This window comes from Cibotium barometz, chromosome 24, assembly GCF_041138505.1.
Source record: "Cibotium barometz isolate CiBa-2024 chromosome 24, ASM4113850v1, whole genome shotgun sequence".
NCBI classification, from domain to species: domain Eukaryota; kingdom Viridiplantae; phylum Streptophyta; class Polypodiopsida; order Cyatheales; family Cibotiaceae; genus Cibotium; species Cibotium barometz.
In genome coordinates, this window is record NC_141069.1 from 40,903,087 (window position 1) to 40,918,637 (window position 15,551).

The window sequence follows — 15,551 nt, forward strand, 5'->3', positions numbered from 1 at the left end:
GTAGATCCAAGATAGTACTATTAATAACTTCAGTTTTAGTCCAAATTTCAGTAAAATTTGGGTCTATATCATAGGATTCTCTCATAGGGCTTAATGGTTGACTTTGAATAACAAAAATGTTGTGAATACTAGGACGTCTACTTAAGGCATTGGCCACAACATTTTCTTTGCCTGGTTGATATTGAATCATGGGTTGGAAACTTTGGATAAATGAAGCCCATTTGATATGCCGATCAAAGATCAATGGTTGGGTCAACAAAATGACGAATGCTTTGTTGGTCTGTCTTAATTAAAAATTCAGATCCCGTTAAATAATGTTTCCAAAGTCTTAAGTATGGACAACCGCCACTAATTCTTTGTCATATGTACTATAATTTCTTTTTGTTGTTTTAAGCTTACCACTTTCATAAGTAATTGGATGTCCATCTTACATAAGAACAGCACCAAAGCCTTGCCCACTAGCATTAGTAACTAAAACAAAGAATGGTCGTTGAAAATTTGGTAATGTAAGAACTGGTGCATGGGTCAATGCTTTCTTCAGTGAAGGAATGATCCTGTCTAGTAGTCCAATCAAAATGTCTAGCTTTCTTAAGAAGTTCAATCAAAGGATGTGCAATATAAGCAAAATTTCTAACGAACTTCATGTAGTAGCTACATAATCCAAGAAAAGATCGGAGTTCGTGAATATCACATGGTCTAGCCCAATTAGTCATTCTTTCGATCTTTTTGGGATCTACTCAAATACCATCAGCAGAGACAATGTGTCCTAGATATTCAATTTCTTCTTGAAAGAATCTACTCTCTTCAAGATTGACATAGAGTTGATTCTCTTGAAGAAGTGAGAATACTTTTTCTAAATGTTGTTCATGCTCTTGACGATTCTTACTGAAAACTAAGATATCATCGAAAAACACTACAACAAAATTTTGATATTTCAAGAATATCCTATTCATCATTCTGTTGAAAGTAGCCGGAGCATTAGTCAAATTGAATGGCATAACTAAAAACTCATAATAGTTAGTTTGGGTCTTGAAGGTAGTTTTGAAGATATCTCCATTGTCCATTCGAAGATATCTCCTTTGTCCATTCGAATCTGATGATAATCGGACTTTAGGTCAATCTTGCTAAAGACTTGGGCTCCTTTAAGCTTATCTAGCAAGTCATCCACTCAAGGTATCGGATATCGATTCTTAACAGTAATTTTGTTTAGTGCACAATAATTGATACACAATCCGATATATGTACCATTCTTCTTTTTAAAGAGAAGAACTGGAGCACCAAATGGAGAACTACTAGGTCCAATCAATTCTTTATCTAATAGTTCTTCAACTTGCCTTTGGAACTCCTTTTGCTCAAGCATGTTAACTTTATAAGGAGCTTTACATGGCGGTGAACTACCAAGAATTATTTCAATTTTATGGTCTTATGGACGAGATCTTGGTAAGCCAGGTAATAAATCGTCTATGAAGCAATTAGAGAATTTAGAGACGAAAGGGTCATGAGACATATTTGATTTGGAGTCATACTGGGCAGTAAGCTGGTTGACAAAAATCAAAATGTCTTCTCCTTTTCCCGTACAGCTCTTTTTGCTTGAGTATGAGTCAAAAATGAGCCTAATTCACCCTTGTTTTGGCATTGAAGACAAATTTCTTGGTCATCTTTTATTAACCATATGGTATGGGTGTCATAGTCAATATGGGGGTTATGATGTGCCAAGTAATAAATTTGTGCAACTTCTCTTCAATCCTCGGAATCCTCTTCACCTATAAAATAACCAACAATAAATTGGTGAAATAAATATTCCATAATCATACAAACCATCATCACACACATGTTTGCTAGGCGTAAGTAACCCGAGAATCACCCCTACATATGAACCAACTAAAACAAACATTGGAGACCCCAAGCATACGTCAATATCCACCAAACGTATTAATATTTATAATGGCATCACCCATGACATTAACATAATTTGGCATGACGCAAAGTTTAATCCAAGCTTCCTCGTATTATCTAAGAGGGTAGAATAAATTTTTTTAAGAGGGCTTAAAGTATATTCCCATAACATCCTCCTAGATATTTTCTTGATGGATGGGGATCCTTCATGCTTTGGGTTTGTGGAATTGTTTGGGACCCGACAACAAAAGTGGTAGACTTTGACATCACTTCCATGGCTTGAAATACCTCCCTAGATGCCTTATCTAGACTTCAGATTTTGTTTTTCTTTAACATGGTCATAGAAATACGACTCCACATCCTAAAGACCAAAGAAGAATTTCTGATTGTAGCCATTACCCTTCTCATATTTTTTTTTTCTCGCCATCTCTTCAAACTGTATGAGTGTGGCGTATGGCATCCTTGGCCATAAACAAAACTTCTAAGTGCATTTCCCTCGTTAGAAAATTATACTACTCTATAGCTTCATGTACTTTTTATATATTTTGTACTACCTCTATTTTCAAACCAATTAATTACTACAAGTTTAAATTTACTAATTTGGAATCATAATTCAACATCAACTGATGTCAATTCAATTTTAAATACAAGGTTCCACTCATTTAATACCGTTTCAATTTTACACCACATAATCTTGTTAAACATTATTCTTTTACTAATTATTAACACTTATTATACTTTGATTCATGTAAGGTACATTTTCATTCTATCTAAAGTTAAGCTTCATTTTAAACACATCTATTTCATCCCAGTATTTAACTATTAGTCTAGACGAATATTCTTTTCAAACTGCCACTTCATGATACGACGTTAACACTGTTGATCATTCTTTATTAGTCACTTTCATTGTGCTGTTAACTTGATGTATCTAGATTCCTTGTCAACAAGAGAGTCATGGGTCATCAAGGCATCAACCATCTTCAAAAATTTATAACGAATGACCACGGTACTTTCCTTTATAATATTGTTTATAATTTATAGAAATATTTATAATTGTTTATAAATATTTCTATAATATTCGCTTCCTGATATATATATATATATAAATTTGGGTGATAAATTTTATTTGAGACCAAAAGGATTAAACTCTAGTAAATTCAAATTGAGAATAGTTATGATAATTTAATGACTAATATGTATTCTCTACAAGCAGAAATAAATATATATTTAATCATTAACTATCATGACTCCAAACAATTGAGTTTGAAATATGAATAAACAATGATCTATACATGCTAGACATTGTTATTTTATATTGAAATTATAGAGTATTTTGCTAACTCTCTTAAGGAATTTGACACATTTCAAAGCTTAATTTTATATTTATTGAATACATTTTCATTACTTTGTTTCTTCTCTCGAAGTTTTATAAACAAAACAATAACCCCATTTAGTGAAATGATATTACTTCAAATCTTCTTAGTTTCATGGGAAGAGATTTTATGCATCAAAGTAGATCTTCTTGAGGGAACTAGGCCTTCCATCTTGAACTTCACTTTATAAAATTTTCACCCTATGAATTAGTCTCCGTGGTATGGAACATGAGAACAAATCCTAGGTGAGAAATCTTGATGCATACATATCTCTAGCCTTATTCCTGTGATAGACATACTTATGTGCAATATTTTATGGTGGTATGGGACAATAGAGATTACTACACGTAGAATTTCTTCATTGAATATCTCTATGTTACTTATTATTAGTGATTTTTATTCTTTTTGATTGATTGCATGTAACTTAACAGATTTATTTCCTAATGAGTATAGGTGATGAGTACCAAGGTACCAAATGAGGTGTCGTACTCGTGCGTGGATCACCGATTGAGGTGTCACACATACCATATGAGGGTGCCGATTGAGGTGTTGTACCGAATTATTTAGATTCCATGATCATACGAGCCTCTGAGCCATGCCTGATCAACCTCAAAGCTATATCATTAGATATATGAAGTATTCCATGTCCATAGAGCCTCTGAGCTATGCCTAATTAGCCTCTGAGCCATGCTTCATTATTGGACCTCTGAGTATACTTCATGGAACATTTCTTTTTATATACAACTAAGGGTAGTTGCTCTTCAAAACGGGAGGACTATTATGAAGTTCAAATTCTTTACACAATTGAGGACTATTATGAAGTTCAAATTCTTTACACAATTGAGTTGCTCTTTAAACAGGAGGACTATTATTACGGGTATGAAATTTACTATATTTTGATGCTCAATATTTTAGAAAGAATATATGCTCAAGTAATATATGTGCAGGAACCAACTCCTTAAAATGAATGTGGGAGCATATTATTTAAAGATTGCATAAGGGGAAAGTGGTAAATACGTGCATAAGGAGCACTTTAGTTTGATTAGTTTATTTAAAGGTTACACAAGGTGCACTTTATTTAGGTAATGAGTGATGTGAGTGTGTCGCACGTGGGGGATCCTATTTTGTGTCAACTAGAATTATTATTTCATATGGTTATTTTATGGCAGTGCGCCATGATCTTGATGTATATATTTCATCCGCCACTTTTGTGTATGGCCGTGGACACTTAAATTGTATGTACATGTCAATAAAGTTTATGGTGGAAGGCACATAGGTGTAAATAGGATAAGTGCCACGCGAGGGTTCGGGGTTTTGTTGTCGGAAGTGTTAAAACCCTAAGATCTCTCTAGATAATTGTTATGCATAAACATGCATAAATCAGGCATAAACTCAACCACCCAACCACCCCCGAGCCCAAGGGATGCACACATGAATAATAAATGAAATACAGCATACCTCTACCTTGATGTCCCATACCATCAAGAGGTATAACTCCAATCCAATAGCATGTAGCTAAAGTGTGAAATGGTAGATGAGTAGATATGGACCTCTACACAAGAGACCATAGCATAGCCTTGGCCTCATAAGCCCAAGCCTCCAAGCTCCCTTGAGTGTGCCCCATGCCCCTATTATATAGGAGGGTGTTAACCTATGATGGACATTGAGACGTACTATGTTTTACGTCATGTAATTCATTTAAGTATTCTGAGTCATGGGCCGGGCTTGTCGGCACCATAGGTAAAGGATAAAGGGATTGGGTGATTGCCGATGAGAGGCGCACCTTGAATATCAGCAGGATAAGGGTTAGGATCGGCCGGCCATGTATGTGCGCCCATGTGTGAACGGCTAAGTCACCTATAAGAGTCAAATGTAACCCTAAAACTCTTATTCTCATGTGTTGAATACAAGAGTGCTCTTGCTTTATCCTCTTGGTTTCCTTCTCCTGCGTGTGTGTGTGAGAGAGAGAGAGAGAGAGTGAGAGAGCGATCGAGCGGCACTGTGTAGCGGCACGGCGGCAGAGAGGCGGTAGAGCGGCGACGGTGGCTCCTCCTTCACTGCTGCGACGCGAGAATCCTTCACGGCGGCGGTTAGAGCGGTGAGTGACACACCTTTGCATTCTGTTTGAGCTTGCTTTCCTGGTTGTATGCTTACAGCCATTTGTGGCTCGCATACAGTGTTCGACAAGTCCCCAGCTACGACCTGTGCGGCAAAAGCGCACATTTTTGGCGCCGCTGTCGGGGAGATGCCCTGCACCAAGCTCCAGTTTACAACTCGAGCTGCTGCGTGAAGTGAAATTTACACTGTAGGAAAGGCGATTGTGTGTTTGTTGTTGAGGTGTTTCCGTGTTCTGCAATCTGTTTCTACAATTTGTCTTCTGTAATTCTGCTTCTGTTGTTATTTTTTCGCTCCGCGTGTGGGCGTGCGTTCTGTTCTCTGGTTTTTTACGTGAGGGGGGATTTCTGAATCTCCAGGCCTGCGCTGTGTGCGAACTGCACCGCGGCACAGAAAGAAACCCTAAAAAACTTATCCAAAATAAAAAACAAAAAAATAATTTAAAAAAATAAAATAAAAAAATTAATTTTTTTAAGAAAAAAAACCAAACGTGTGGAGTGGAGAGGAAAGATTTTTTATTTGGAGAAAAAATTTTTGAAAAGAAAAACCCCCGATTGACCCCGACCCTCGCCTCGATCTTTTGATATATATATATAGGAGAGTGAGCCTCCATAGCTTTCTTTCAAGTGAGAGCTTATGGGAAGTTGAGCCCTATATGTAGCCCACCTCTCCCAAGGAGTGAAGTGAGCATGTGGGATAAAGCCCTATATGTAGCCCACCTCCCAAGGAGTGAAGTGAGCATGTGGGATAAAGCCCTCACTCTTTCCTCCACAAGCAAATAGGCCTTCGCCCCTTCCCCCACAGGGAAACGGACTGTTTTGAGGACCACAAGAGCTCTGGATAGGCGAACACAGTGCTGTAAAGCATGCTAGGACCCTTTGAACGATACGCTCGTTTCGAGCTATCACACACCCTAGTCTAAGTTCGACCGTAAGTAAGGGGGTCAAAAACGGGTTAAAAACAATCTAAAAATAAGTAAAAACGGGGTGCGAAATACCCAAGAAACCACTTGTGTGGGCTTCAAGGGTAGTTACCAACGCACGTGGGTATGTGTGGGCTTCAAGGGTAGTTACCAACGCACGTAGGGTACCCACGTCACATGCATCTACGCTCTGGTCGGGTGCTAGAGTCTAAGCCACTAGAAAGCGTTTCAGTTTATGCAGGCTCACACCATCCCTCCACGTTAGCATCTTGGCCTTCCGCTGGAACCCAAGGAAGTGCAACCCAAGATCCACGAATAGCGGCTAGTGACTCGTCCTCTGACTCAGAAGCCATGGAAGGGTACCCTACCAACAAGAACCCTGAGGAAACAAGCCAAAACATGCCAGTTTGGGCCCCACAACCCGGATCTAGCATGTTTAGTCGTCTAATAGAGACCTTTAGTAGAGCTACACGCTCTGAACATGCGACAAGCGAAGTAAATGAAGAAGGAGGGGTAGTGGATTCGCCATTCACATCTCATGTAGACCCTACCCTCCCAAAGAGTGTCCATGTGGATATTCTACCCACTTCGTTTAATGAGGGCCCTACTGAACTACCACCTTTCGACCCGCTTCCTAAAGTAGAGGTCCCTAGAAGTCAATCCATAAGAAGTGACATTGCGTCCACTTCAAGAGAACCGTTTGGCACACCAAGTCTGGATGGGATATTTCTCAATGAAAATTGGGAATATGATCTACACACAGAGACTCTAACTGACCTATACATGGGTTACACATACCATGTAGGTTGGTTAGAAGTCATACGATCTACATCTAGCGCCACTAATCTAGAGGAGCAATAACACATGATATGTGAGGTTATTCATAGAATTATCCAATTTGAGAGGCAAAATAGGGGAGTGAACCTAGTTTCCACTGGCCCTATGAGGTTTTTGGATACTAGCAAGGCCAAACAACCAACCCTATCACAATTGGAGACTCCCTCGGTGAGTCCCATAGACCCTTCGTATGTTGTTTCGCCTGGAGTCTCAATGCAAGTTGAGCCCACGAGCAGTAACTTTAGCTTTCCAACCTTGGCTCAACTTTCCATTAGGGAATCCACAATGCCTACCCCAATGATGAGCATGACGGAAGGCGCACCTGTTACCACTGTAGTAAGTACGACACCGCTACCTAGTGGAACAGTACCTACAACAGTGCGTGCCAGTGCCTATCGACCTTATGTACCTATCGCTACTCATGCTCATGTAGCTCCTACGCCTCTTGGTATGCCAATGGCGTATGCTCCACGACCACCTTATCACAACCCTTACCCAAGAGGGGCTAGGCCTAGTCACATATCATATCCTACGTCAGCTGCCTACATACCCAGACCAACACCAACTCCTATCAAAACCAGACTATCCTAGAAGTGCCTCCACCAGCTATGCCTGCTCACCTAGGTGATCTCGCAGCGTTTGCTCAGACGATCAGACGATCTATTGTGAAAAACATGCGAGGCATGCGTGAGAGAGAACCCAGAAGCAAGGTGGTACAAGTGGCTAAGCTCACTCAAAACTTCAGTGGTAACGAAGATGTCAGGAAGCACATTGAAGTTTTTGAACACGTGTGTGATTCCTTGGAAGAGCACAATGAGCTACATAAATGCAAAGCCTTAGGCTTAACCTTAAGTGGAAAGGCCGGAGATTGGTATCGAACCTTAAGGGTTAAAGAGCATACACACTACCCCACTCTCAAGAGATTGTTCTTGAAAGAATACATATGTGAGGGTGTGCTTTGGGGAGTAGCATCTCAACTCCAAAAAGCTGAACGCGAGGAAGGGGAGTCAGTGAGAGACTTTATTAGTCGATTGAAGCATCTAAATTCTCGCTACACCCCCGATGAGCGCTTCAATAACAACCAACTGCTCGATAGATTCATCCGAGGATTGCGCCACGAGGACATATACAATGGCCTAGTCATTAGAGGTCTTACAACATGGGAAGCAGTCACTGCCAATGCAATCCAGTTAGAAGACAACTTGATGATTGCAGGTAAAAAGGTGTCTTCGGAGACAAAATCCGTTAGTTCGCAAGTATCTGGGCATGAGCCAATGACGGTGAAACCTATTGCCAAGGAGCCCAAGATATCTGAAATGTCTGTGATAACCGACCTTACTAAGGCTCTCCAAGAATACTTTAGGGGTAGTCGAGCTCCTCAGAATAGCCACATGTACCCAAGGAGAGAGCAACAATGGTGTTCGGTTTGCTTAGGACCACATAGCACTAGTGAATGTCCCACATTCAGAGTCAAATTCAATGGGAATTACAATGCATGTGGTAAGTATGGCCATCAATCTAAGGATTGCCTAGTACTTAAGCGTATGTTAGCAAATCAGGCACCCCTAGCCTAGTCAAATACACCTCAAGTACCCGCGCTGATGCCTGTACCACCGGTTGAGCAACCATCACAGCACATAGTTCCAAGGAACCCGAATGTAGTTCAGTCTGTGCCGTTACCACCGCCAGTGCTGCTAGGACCACAACCTCCACATCCAAGGATTACCCCTATAAACCAGATGGGTTGTGAGTCACATAGTGCGTGTGGGGATTATGAAGAGAAGATAGACCCCACTGCTCCATATGGGATTGGTACGTTTGAAATGATTCCCCAGTACTACATGGAGGATCATTTCGGGCAAGTCAAGCCTGTATATCAAGCGGCTGCTCTCGCCACAAGAGGGCAAAACCGTAATACCATGGCAAGGAGACCACCTCTTCAATGCTACGATTGTGGTGGACCGCATCGTGTAGCGGAGTGCCCAAATAGGCTACAGAAGATCGCTACTCAGTTGCAACCAAATCAAGGGAGCACATCGGGAATGCCGGTACTTACATGTAATCGTTGTAGCATAGATCATTTGATTGCTCAATGTCCACATAATCCTAATGCACCCAAGATTACACCATTGAATTTAGTTGAAGTCACCAACCAGACACGAGGAACCATACCTGTTGTACCCGCGAATGTAGTTACACGGTCAATGCTTCAAATCAAAACTACATTCTCGAAGAGAGAGATACTGTATCAATTGCTCGAGCAAAGAAAAAGAAAACGCGACGGAAGAGATCGCTTAATGCCACGAGCTCCAAGCCTAGTTCAAAGACTAACATAGGAACAGGAGACGACCCCATGTATACGAATGATCCTGAGGATGATTCTGATTCAATAGAAACCATGGGGACCAAAGCCACTACCTTAAGGGAGGAACCCACTCGGGAGCTCAACGAGGGAGAATCAAGCGAGTACATAAATAAGGGGAAACAAAAGAAAACTTCCTCGGCCCCACAACCAAGTCAGTTAATGCCCTCTCGACCACCCAAACTGATTGAGACTCCCCAAGACAAGCCACGTGGGCCAAAGACCCTCAAGAAAAAGATTGGAACTTATCCGAACCCAGTTGTGTTGAGGAAATTGAACAAGTGCAACACTTGAGGGGTTTGGTGGAAGAAACACAAAGAGAACTGGAGCCAAACCCTAGAAAAATCCAAATTCCAGACAGTGTTTCCTACGCAAGTTCAGCCTCACAGGAACCATAAACCGTTAGCTATACCTAGTATCATTCGGGAAGAAAGTGAGGATAGGACATCAGGAAGTGGGAAAACACCCTTCTTGCTGGAAAGAATGTTTAGTGAAGGAATGCCTGACCCCATCGAAGAGGAAGTAATTCCATCTTCACCAGTCCCTAGTCAAGGGGCGATGTCTCGAAAAGTACCATTGAATGTGTCTAAGCTAATGGATTTCATGTCCTCTGAGATCAGAACCACGATCATATCCGAATTATACGGAGATCCTGAGCTATTCTTAGCTCTTCGGGCATTTCTCAATGGAGAACTAAAGGTGGGGTTACCCCAATTTGCAAATATGGATAGACCCGACACGCTTCAAGATGAAGGGAAACATTGGGATCTACAACCCAACCTACATGAAAACTCGGTCGTGGAAATACCTGTTAACAAGTTGGGACAGTACTTTGAAGGGGACGAATCTAATGCAACCCTCCCCATTACTACCAAGGGATTAACTCTAAAGGGAATCCTTGATGGTGGTGCTGGAGTGAGCATTGTGACTGGGAATCCATGGGAAGACCTCACCTCGAAGTCACAAACATAGTGGTTAAGATGGCAAATGGAACTATTGCTAAACCTATTGGAATGTTAAGGGACCTTAAGATCAAGGTTCTAGGGTACAAGGTCAGACATACCTTCATTGTAATGGATTTCTCCAAGCATCCTATGTCATATCAAATGATCTTAGGACGTCCTTTCATGAGGGAAGCACAAATGGTGCATGACTGGTCGAAAAACCATGTCTACCTACAATTCCAGGACTCTGTCATTCGAGTTGATCTTGACAATGGTCGTGCGCATCCTTTAGGAAGCAAGGTTATTATCGGATACCACTGTTCACTCTGCCCCATTAAGGTATTGCTATACATGCAAAAAAGAGACTGATGATGGGAAAGATTCTCCTTATATATGGATGTCCTACCGGGTATGACTGAGTCGGATAACGTGGATTGGGTACACCTAGCGGCAACCATAGACACATGGGGAAATAGAGGCACAAGCTAGGTAACACCTGAGGGGCAAGATATGTCACCGTTAGTGCCAATAAACATGATAGGTGTTATACACTTGACTCCTGATGGCGAGAAAGTGGCAAACTCCCTTGAAAATGACAATAGCGAAGACTCTGACCAATGCAACTTTGAGTATGAATCTCAAGAAGAAACTGACTCTGAGCCTGATGGGAGGGATGAATCAAATATTCACCCAAATGGGGAAGCAATGTGCTCAAGGCCTAGGACGGTGACCTCCTGCAGTTCATCCGAAAGTGAGGGGGACCCAAGTGAAGATCGACCAAGTGAGTCCGAATCTGATAGAAACAAAAATCAAAAACTTGGTAAGAAGAAAACGAGACACAAGCGCCAACGCTATCGAGCTAATGTACGAACTGCAATAAACAAGGAGAGATCCACTGCAGAATGGCTTAGTTATGTAGGAGCTATTGACGCTCATCGAAAGTTAGTGAATAATTGGGGACAATACCTCCAAAGTGTCATGTGGTGTATTCCGCAACCTCATGATGTCGCCCAATTAGAAATCGAAGAGAGGCCAAAACTAAGTCGTACTGCCAGAAGGCGGCAAAACCAAGAGTTAGCTTAGCAACAAAAGGAGGCGAAATTGAAAGAAAAAAGCCTGGCACAACAAGAACCAGTAGACTTACACCCCGCACCCGAGCATTTCAAATCATTCACCACAGGGGAACGTAAAGTGGTCTACACAAAAGCCCAACGAACGCCTACCAATGGGAGTAGCGGTGTCTACGATGGCCTTGTGGGGCGGCGGTAGTTAAGGAGATAGACTTAGCAGATCCAGGTGAGGAGTCTAAACTAGTTTTTATTACTAAGACCTCACCCAGACAGAGGAAGCTACACTTAAGAAGCTTCTTAAGGAATTCAAAGACATATTTGCTTGGACATATCATGATATGAAGGGTGTTCCACCCTCGGTGGTGCAACACACGATTCCAATGATTAGCACTGCTAAACCAATCCAGCAACGTCCCTACCCAATGAATCCTAAGTATGCAAAGATTGTACAAGAGGAAATTGAAAAGCTTGTAAAATGTGGATTCATTTACCCTATTGAGCACTCAGAATGGGTTTCTTCGATAGTCATCGTACCAAAAAAGAATGGGAAACTCAGAGTGTGCGTTGATCTCAAAAAGGTTAATGCAGCGACCAGAAGGGATCATTACCCCTTGCCGTATTCTGAACATGTGCTTAAAAGGGTGGCATGCAAGGAGGCATATAGCTTTTTAGATGGGTACTCTGGTTACAATCAGATCAGAATTGCGATAGAGGACCAAGCTAAAACAGCATTTATCACGGAGTTTGGAGTGTTTGCCTTTCGCGTCATGGCTTTTGGCTTGATTAATGCACCTGCAACATTCCAATGATTGATAACCACAGCCTTTAAGGAATATCTAAGGGACTTTGTGAAGCCTTCTTAGATGATCTTTGTGTTCATTCCTCTTGGAACGAGCACTTGATGTGTTTACGAAAAATATTTGAAAGGTGTAGATTATATCGCATCTCATTGAATCCTTTTCAAATGCCAATTTTGGGTTAAACACAGAGTCATTCTAGGGCATATAGTGTCCAAAAATGGGATTTCCACGGACGAGAGTAAAATCAAGGTCATTCTGGAATTGCCCCTACCCACCAACTAAAAGGGAGTCCAACGCTTTATGGACCATGTTGGTTATTATCGAAGGTTTATTCTATTCTTCGTCGAGATAGCTCGACCATTGTATAAGCTTCTCATCGAGTTTATTTAGACCGAAGAATGCGACCGTGCCTATGAGCTATTAAAGAAGGCCTTGGCGAGTGCTCTAATCTTACGAATGCCTAACTGGGATTTAATCTTCCATGTGCATATTGATGCATCAAACTTTGCTATTGTTGGGTGTGTGTTAACTCAACCTGGAGAACCCAAACTAGACTACCCCATTAGCTTTGCCAGTCTCGCGCCAGTTGAACAATGCTGAGATGAACTACACCACTACGGAACGAGAAGGGTTGGCAATGATATATGCAGTAAGGAAATTTCGTTATTACCTTCTTGCCACCAAGTTTGTTTTCTATGTGGATCATCAAGCATTGTTGTATCTGGTAAACAAACCATGCTCCACAGGAAGAATCACACGATGGCTATTGATTCTTCTTGAGTTTGATTTCACTGTTGTTGTGAGACCTAGCAAAAAACATGTTATGGCTGATCATTTATCTCGCATACCTAATGGTGAGGCTCCTACGGGAGTTGATGATGACTTACCTGACACTTCCCTGTTCATGGTAGAGACAATGCCTGAATGGAGTGAGAAGATTGTTAACTTTTTGGTTAATGGCTTCCTACCCAAGGAGCTTCGTAAAGATCTAGCGCGGAAGCTGATCAAGGAATGTGAACCCTATTGCCTGATAGCCGGGACTCTTTATAAAAGAGGAAAGGATGATGTTCTTAGGCGTTGTGCCCGAGACGATGAGTATCTATACATTTTGCAAGAGGCGCATATGGGCGTAGCCGGTGGTCACTTCTCAGGAGACTTAACTGCGCGAAAGATCTTACAATCAGGGTATTGGTGGCCCACTATGTTCCAAGATGCATCACTCTTTGTGAAGGGTTGCGATGAATGCCAATGATACAAGAAACCCCAGCGGAAAGATCAGATGCCCCTACATCCGATCAAAGTAAACCAACCATTTGAAAAGTGGGGTTTAGACTTTGTAGGTCCAATTAGCCCAGCGGCTCACAACACACAATCTCGCTATATTATTGTGGCCACTGACTATATGACCAAATGGGCTGAAGCGAAAGGGACACGTAAGGCAGATGCGAGGACAACAGCCAAGTTACTCTTTGAAAATATAATCACACGCTTCGGTTGTCCTTTTGAACTTGTGAGCGACAATGGTACGCATTTTATAAATGAAGTGATTAAGGAGCTCACAACAAATTTCATGATATCCCATCATAAATCTACTCCTCAAAGCGAATGGCCAAGCTGAGAGTACCAACAAGACTTTAATCTCTGTTTTGACAAAGACAGTTGAAGCTCATCGCACGGATTGGGATCTAAAGCTTACGACAGCTTTATGGGCCTATCGTACTGCGTACAAAGTGGCTATTAATTGCACACCATTCAAAATGGTATATGGCCAAGAAGCAGTCATGCCGTGGGAAGTTGTCATTCCTAGTCTTCGTGTCGCTACTCAAGAGGGTTGGGATGGTAATCCCTTAGTAGAGCGTCTGTATATCCTTGAGTGGCTAAACGAGGAAAGACAATTGGCTGTGTACAATGCACTTGTGGAGAAGGATAGAAGGAAAAAATGGTTTGATCGCCACCTAAAGGACAAGGACATCAAGGTTGGGGATAAAGTCCTGATGTATGGAGTGCGAAACGAAAAGAAGAAACTCAAATATGCTGGTAAGGGACCGTATAGAGTATGTGAAATTACCCCGCAAGGTACCATCAGAGTGGAGACTCTTGACGGAGTTGAAACCATTGGATTCCTTAAGGGGAGTAAATTCAAAAGATACTATGACCCCCTGAGCCAAGAGGAGTTACATGCAATCCATCAAAAAAAGGCAGCTAAAGAACAAGCTGAGCTTAAGAAGATACAAGCGAGAGTTGAAGCCAAAGAACGTCAACAGCGTGCTAGGCGACAACGAGAAGCCAACTTGGGAATTACGCAAGTATTTTTCGAGGAAGTAGAAGAGGATTCACTAGAATCTGACCCGCCTCTAAGATACCCAATTGAGTTACAGAGTCCTTATTACGGGGAGGTGCTGTATAATGCATTATTGGATATAGGAGCTCAACACAATTTGCTATCATATGGCGTGTGGTGTCAACTAGGAAAACCACCTTTATCCAAGAGTGCTGTCCAAATTAAAGGTATCAACAAGAAGAAAACCCCTGTCTCAGGAATTCTGCACACTCCGGTTGCCTATGACAAGGGGACCGTAATTCAAAGCTTTTTGGTTAGGCCTGCTGGTACCATGGAAGGGACTGTAAACTTAGGGCGCAAATGGATGTTGGCCACCAAGTGTAATATCGATTGGGCAACCAGACGAGTCACAACACAAGAACCAACACTCAGTCTGACCGCTCAAAATCCTGCACCTAAGTCATCAACTCAAATGCTAGATAATGAAAAATCACAAAGTCCAATGGCAAAACCATCTTTGATTGTTCGCCACCCCTCTAACGCTTCAACACCAAGAGTGGAAACAGGCAGTGTGGTCTCTAAGGCTCCGCTTACTATGCCAAAGAGTACATACCAATGGGTCCCAAAAGCTTCGTTAACAGCTACTTCCCCTGCTCAATCTCGTTCAGACAAGAAGCCTCGTAGAAGGAAAGCAGCTACCCACCCGAGAAAGGGCAATGTAACATCACGATGGATCCCTAAAAAATTATTAGTAGCCCAAGGGTACTACGAGGGGAATGACCAGATTTGGGTCCCTAAACATAAGCTGAATCCCTCTACATCACCTGTAAAACCTTGCAAACCAAATGTTGCCACCCCGACGACAATTCAAGACCGGTAAGGGAAAGGTAACAGAGTGCTCCGCACCACTTCTTCCAGAGTTAGTTTGGATTCCCAAGCGATATCGATCAA